The 7598-nt window shown below is 45.5% G+C and overlaps 1 pseudogene; it reads right to left on the bottom strand.

Annotated features, from left to right (window-relative positions):
* Positions 1 to 1282: 1282 nt before the first annotated feature.
* LOC104986013 lies at positions 1283 to 1678 on the bottom strand (annotated as a pseudogene).
* Between the last annotated feature and the right edge of the window lie 5920 nt (positions 1679 to 7598).

Raw genomic sequence — 7598 nt, forward strand, 5'->3', positions numbered from 1 at the left:
CTCATCCCTCTGTCCTAGCTGTGGTGTATTCGCGGTACGTTCTAGATTTTGTTTTCGCTGTTCTGCAGTTTGAATGTGACGTGCCCAAGTGTTCATTTTCTGGCCTTTCTGCACTTGAAGGCACCCCCCAGCATCTCTGATTTGTGGTCTGCTTTATGTCATTACTTTTAGGAAATTCTCAGCTATTATTATTTCAAATCTCCTTGCTCCGTCCTCTCCTCCAGTTCCCAAATGTGGACATCACACCTTTCTGTAACTGTCCCTGGATGTTCTATTCTGACTTTTTTGTTTTTTCCTCCTTGGATTCCTGTTTGGGACGATTCTATTGACCCATGTTTAGACACTCAGTCCAGTCTACTGAACGGTCCTCAGAGGCGTTCTTCATGTCTGCCCCAGGGTTTTGGTCTTTCTTATGGTTTTCACATCACTCCCATCAGCTCTCGCACACTGTCCACCATTCCCACTAAAGCCCTTAGCGTGTTAACCAGAGTAGTTTTGAAACCCTGGCTCCGTAACCTCCAGCACCTCTGCCCCATCCATACCTATTTTACAATTCATATATGATCAGTGTATTTCACACGTTCAATTAGACCCCAATAAAACTGTGTCTAAAAAAAGGAAAATCAGGTTCCTATTTACAATAGAGAGAACTAGTTACAGAACATACACAAATAATTGTATCACTGAAAAAGCAGAAAAAGTTCACCAGCAGGACATTTTTATATTATTTGTTGAGAATCAATTCAGAGGTAGAAGACATTAGTAATACATATGCATTGTAGAAAATGATTTTATTTTAGCAAATATATGAGAACTTACCCACTTAGCCAAATAAATGCTGCTTTCCCCAAAACAAGACTGTGAGAATAAAAAGTCTTATTCTGGCACGTGGCCCCCGCTCAACACAATTTTTGGACTGTCTCCTGGATTTGAAATTGCCTTCAGTCCCCACTTATGAGGAACATAAGAAAACTACTTTTATTGTTTTATGATCACACCTGGTAAATGAAATCCTTATTACATTTCCCACTTTAAAGCCAGGATTTATAAAATATATCTGACCAACAACCCAATTTTGCCAGTATAAACTTCTGCCTTTTGACAACTGCCTTCATGACTATTTTTTTTTAAAGCCAACCACTGTTATTATCATTCTTGTATTTTATAGGACAAAAAAGAAAGAAAGAAAGGGATGTAACAAACATGTCAGGTTGCATTTTTTAAAACCTGCACGTTTGTACATGTTGTTCTTTTTACACTGGACAGCAGGCCCTCCCCGCCTTCAGGCGCAGCGGGTGCACGTGTCTGAGGCCCTTCTGCAGCTGCAGCCCTGGCACACATGGCACGGCCCATGTGGCCACAGGCGCAGCAGCTCTTCCTGCAGGAGGTGCCTTGCAATCTCTGCATTTGCAAGGGCCGGCATATGTGCAGGACCCACCTGCGGTGCAGGAGCGGTTGGGATCCACGGCGAACTGAAGCAGGGCTGGGGTCCAGAGACGACTGCACAAAGGATGGCGAGGATGGCAACGGGGCGTGTGCTCAGTGACTGCTTTTCTCAAGAACATGATCTTGGAACAAAATTGGCTTTGCGTTTCCTCCCATGGAACATACAATGACGGAAAATGAGACAATTCAGACAATTTACACGTTTGTAAGTGGAAGAACTAGTATCTGAAGTGAAAAAACACGGTTTGCAATAAGCATGAAACTGATGTGGGGAAAAATATTACTACAAATTCCCTCATCTTACCAGCATTCACTTGATCCAACACTTTCTCTTTAGAACTGTTTCTATTATCTTGGTTGTATTATGTTAGACACATTAAAGGAACATCTGTAGGAGCACTCAGGTTATACAGTGTGAGAACTGGAACACGCACCCGTGTGCCCAGCGTCCAGATCAGGACCTGCCCCCATGTGCCCACCCTCCAGATCAGGGCCGGCGTCCATGTGCCCACCATCCAGGTCAGGGCCAGCACCCGTGTGCCCACCATCCAGGTCAGGGCCGGTGCCCGTGTGCCCACTGTCCAGATCAGGATCGGCACCCATGCGCCCACTGTCAAGATCAGGACCAGCACCTGTGTGCCCAGGATCCAGATGAGGAATGGCACGGTGCCAGTCTCAGCTCCTCCTGATCTCACCATTTCCTTCACCCCAGCCCTATTTCTGGCCTACAGAGGACCATTCGGAATGTTGGGTTTCATCCCACAAAATACGAGGCTATGATCACATGCAAGGCTGGATGGCTCATGCCTCACGAGGTTTCACACGGTCCAACAGTTGCACACAGCTGCATGTGAGTCATCCAGTTTCTGTTATGTCACATTTTGCTGTGTAGATGTACCAAGATTTGCTTTCCAGTCCCTGGTGGTGTGTGCCGGTTGTTCCATGTTTGGTGCTATGACCTTGAACATGTGCTCTTTGCAAGCCCAGGGACTAGAGCTCGCCAGGCTCCCCTGTCCTTCACTATCTCCTGGAGTTTGCTCAAATTCATGTCCATTGAGTTAGTGACGCTATCTAACCATTTCATTCTCTGCTGCCCCTTCTCCTTTTGCCTCCAATCTTTCCCAGCATCATTCAAATGAGTTGACTCTTTGCATCAGGTGGCCCAAGTATTGGAGCTTCAACATCAGTCCTTCCAATGAACACTCAGGACTGATTTCCTTTAGGATTGACTGGTTTCATCTCCTTGCAGGCCAAGGGACTCTCAAGAGTCTTCTCCAGTACCACAGTTCAAAAGCATCAATTCTTTGGCACTCAGACTTCTTTATGGTCCAACTCTCACATCCATACATGACTACTGGAAAAACCATAGCTTTGAGTATTTAGACCTTTGTCAGCAAGGTGATATCTCTGCTTTTTAATACTCTGTCTAGGTTTGTCAGTTTTCCTTCCAAGGAACAAGCATCTTTTAATTTCATGGCTGCAGTCACCATCTGCAGTGATTCTGGAGCCCAAGAAAATAAAATTTGTCATTACTTCTACTTTTCCCCTTCTATTTGCCATGAAGTGATGAGACTGGATGCCAAGATCTTAGCTTTTTGAACACTGAGTTCTAAGCCAGCTTTTTCACTCTCCTCTTTTACCCTCATAAAGAGGCTCTTTAGTTCTTCACTTTCTACCATTAGGGTGGTGTCATCTGCATATCTGAGGTTGTTATTTCTCCCAGCAATCTTGATTCCAGCTTGTGTTTCATCCAGCCTGGCATTTCACATGTACTCTGCATAGAAGTTAAATAAGCAGGGTGAAAATATACAGCCTTGTCATACTCCTTTCCCAATTTTGAACCAGTCTGTTGCTCCATGTGCAGTTCTAACTGTTGCTTCTTGACCTGCATACAGGTTTCGCAGGAGACAGGTAAAATGGTCTGGTATTATCATCTCTTTAAGAATTTTTCACTTTTTCTTTTAATGTTCTGTCTTTCACATATAATGCTGGAATTGATTCTCCTTCTGTTGTGAGATGTGGGTGTGTTAGTTACTCAGTCATATCTGACTCTTTGTGACCCCCATGAACTATAGCCCCCCAGGCTCCTCTGTCCATGGGATCCTCCAGGCAAGAACACCTGAGTGAGTATCCACTCCCAACCCCAGAGATCAAACCTGCATCTCTTGCATTGCAGGAGTCTGAGCCACCAGGGAAACCCTTGGTGTGTGAGACAGGGATCCAGTTTTACTATCTTCCTCCACATGAATAACCAGTAGTACTAGAACCATTCATTTCCCCCCGCTGATCTATGACTATATGAGCTGAAATGGTTCAGGTTTTCATTTATGCATGAATTGACTTTGATATCTTTGTTATACTGGTCAATTTCCCACTCTGTGCAAACCCCTCACTCTGCATACTACAGCCCTGCCAGACTTGAGGTAAATTTTTTCTTCTCTTTTCTTGCCTCCTCTTTTCTCTTCTTGGGCATCTTGTTAACCCTGGCCTTTGCTCTTTCTAATAAAACTTAGGAACCACACTGTTCAATGCCTCAAAAAAAACCTGGGTGATTTGGATTGGAACTGCACTGTATCTACTTGCCAATATGGGGAGAACTGACACTTTTATAATATGGACTCTTCCTATTAATAAACCTGATGGTCTGTCATTTTATGTCTTTTCTAATATCTATGTTAAAGTTTTAAAATATTTAAAATATGGTTGATTTTAACCCTCTTTTTGTCACATGTTCAAAAAAGCAAAAACTTCTCAGATAACGTGATATATTTCAAAGGTTCTGAAATTCCAAAAACTATAAAAAGAAATACAATAAAAACTCACTTCTACCCTACTCTCATTTACCGTATTTCCCAGTCCCTCACAGTAACCATGTCTAATCATTTCTTTTTTCTTTCCAAGGTGTTTTTCTTTGTGGTTAGCATTGAAATTTCTCTATAAATATTTAATAACTTAAGGCCTTATTCTTTCAAACCCCAGTAGAACAAAAACAGATATTTAAAACCCAATCTCCAATCAGACGTAACTTGGTGCAGATGTGTGCCAGTGTACTGGTCCATTTGAAACCATGCCTTTGTGACTTTTTCTTCTTACAGAACATCCTTGTAAAGGTCCCTTTACATTTTCAGTCCTGGGTGTTCACTGGAGGGACTGATGTTGAAGCTGAAACTCCAATACTTTGGCCACCTGATGTGGAGAGCTGACTCATTTGAAAAGACCCTGATGCTGGGAAAGATTGAGGGCAGGAGGAGAAGGGGACGACAGAGGATGAGATGGTTGGATGGCATCACCGACACAATGGACATGGGTTTGGGTGGACTCCGGGAGTTGGTGATGGACAGGGAGGCCTGGTGTGCTGTGGTTCAAGGGGTCACAAAGAGTTGGACACAACTGAGCGACTGAACTGAACTGAAAGGTCCCTTAGGGGAGGGGTGCTGGTAAAAACTGCTTCTGTTTATCCACAGACCATCACTTCACACTCATTCCTGAAGGAGGTCTTGCTGAGCACAGAATCGTAGTTATTTTCTCTTCACTTAGAAGCACCTGGCATATTTTCACATAGCTGAACTACTGGAGAGAAATGGACTTTCTCAGTTCCAGTTCCAAGATTTCCCAGGCAGCACTATAATAGCCATGTCTGGGCTGGTGGAGCATGCAACAGCTCACCCAGCATGCAGGTGGGAGGATGGGGTTGTGGGCCGGTGGTGACAAGGGGCCCGGCAGCACGGGGTAGATGAACTTGGCCCAGGTAACAACTACAGTCTCCAAATCATAGCTAAAATTTCCCAGCATTTCCCTATCATTGGGAGGGGGGAGAAGGGGGTCCTTCTCACACACGGTAGCACCCTTTGGGTACCACGGACATCTGTGTGCTAGCCTGACGGGACCTGCGAACTGCCCTCATCGTGGGATAAGCCCTGCCCTCCCCGCCTGCTGCCCTCAGCTCGACACTCACCACGAATCCCATGGAACCAGACTCCCATGCACTCGTCTGGAGGTGCCTAGCACACATGGAGTAAGCCACCCTTCTCAAGCCTGACCAAGCCGCCTCCATCATGGACGCCCTCCACACCCGGTCACGCTTCTCGAGTGGCCGAAACCTTGCTCTTGTCCCTCTCACTTCATGACACTCTCTTCAGCCTTGACGGGAGGCTCTGATTTGAAGGTCCTCTCCCTGGAGACCCTGTCCAGCCCAAAAAGCACACAGTCCGCAAGGCACCAAAGGGTGCTCAGTCTACCTGCATGTTGGCCCTAAGCTGCTTAATGTTCTTAGAAATCTGGTTTTAAACTCAGGGCACTTTTGTGACTTCATTTTCAGTCTCTTCATACAAGAGGGACTGCACAACATGTGCTGATGTAAAGCAGAGGCACTCTCAACGTAGGGAATGATTTCCTTGACTCCCAATTTATTCAGTAAAAACAGAAAACCTGTGCACAGTGAGGGAGACACGTCTTGGTGGCATTTTGATGAAATCAAAGCAATACAAGCCTTGCCTTCTCAATTCTTTGTACTAACACGAACTTTAAATGCAACTGAAGGTATAATTATGAAATCTAGGTAATACTCACATTTTCGAAGAGTAGGATAAGGGAGAAATTATGGAGAAGCTCTGCGCTCTGGGGATTGAATGTGTGCCTGCGGCCCACAGGACTGGGGTGGCAAGTCCTCCTGGTCTGGGGCGGGGCTGGAGGACACCCCGGGGAAGGCCCTGCCACCTGCTGGGTTCCCAGGAGCCACCTGCCACGGCTCCCATGGCAGATGCAGCTCCATCCACGTGGCTGAGAACAGGACAGTGAGCAGGGCTACGGCCAGTCCCAGCATGAATTCAACACAGAAAACAGGCCCTCTCTCTGTAACAGGTCACTTCCTGTAATTGCAATTGTTTTCAACTTTCAAACAAGCTTAACTATAGTAAGGACAGGACAAGTGTCTTATTAAACTGAGGAATTTTGACAAAGGACTGTAGTTCGTCAAGTTATTAACTCCCTTCAGAAATTTTGGGGTGGCGATGCAGGAATGGAGAAGTGTAACGTGGTTTATTTAATTATAGTATAACAGAAAATAAAACACAATTGAGCTTTGAAGTCTAAAAGTAAAGTTTTTCAAATGGGCAATACTATAATTAACTTGTTCACTTTCTACATGATTGTGATGTTCAGTAGCCATTAACAATGCTTTACCCAAAGCAAAAACATGAAAAAAAGCCAAATAATTTTTTTAAACTCCTAATAACAACACTTTCACAACAACAGTTACAGAACATGGGTTTTTAATGAATCTCATACTGCAATGAAGACACTGAACATTTATGAACAATTACATCAACACAGTAAAACACCTTCTTCTACACAACACTTAAAATGCACACTTTCCCCCCAAAAAACCTTATTTTTCACAGATTCAAGCAACAGATGATTTACATAGGATTCTTCAGTTCCAGAATAGGTACAGAATTTTCACTCTGCAGAAACTGATGTGCAGTGGCTGAGAAAGGGTGTCGTTTGTCCAACAACACACCTCTCAAGAAATTCTCTTGACACACGGTCTCCAGTAAACACACATTTCCTCCTCCTGTGACAGGAAATTCTGGACTCGTCAGCACATGGACAAAACCACTCCCACTTCCAAACACTGCTTCAGATGAGATCAAGGCAGTGGGCCACATGATTTCACTGCAGCCGCACGCACACACATCCCGCGCACACTCATGTGCACAAACAGGTGTGCACATACAGCACCCCCAGCTCCTTCGTGACGCCTGAAGACGCCCTGTGACCACAGTGGCGGGTCCCACTCCTGAGAAGGGCCAAGCCCTGGGGAGGGAGGGGGCGGGGGGAGAGAGATGGGGCTGCGTGTGGAGCCTCATCCACACGGCCACACGGCTGGCACACACGCTGAGTTCACTCGCTTCCCATTGTTTCAGCAGGCAGAGATCTGGGTAAGTCTGGCACAATGATGTGCAGACATTTTCCAATGTTCCTAGCAGTGACTCTAGTAAGACACTCAGCTGTGAGACTAAAGCAGGAGAGAGGCCGGTATGTGCAGGGGCAGGGGGGCAGCTCCAAGTGAGGCCCAGGGTGGGGGCCATCCTCACACCGCAGTCAGGGAATACCAGACTCCAACATCAGCTCCTGAGCCGCCACTGCTGTAA

This window comes from Bison bison, unplaced genomic scaffold (genome assembly GCF_000754665.1).
Source record: "Bison bison bison isolate TAMUID 2011002044 unplaced genomic scaffold, Bison_UMD1.0 scf7180017864063, whole genome shotgun sequence".
Lineage (NCBI taxonomy): Eukaryota > Metazoa > Chordata > Mammalia > Artiodactyla > Bovidae > Bison > Bison bison.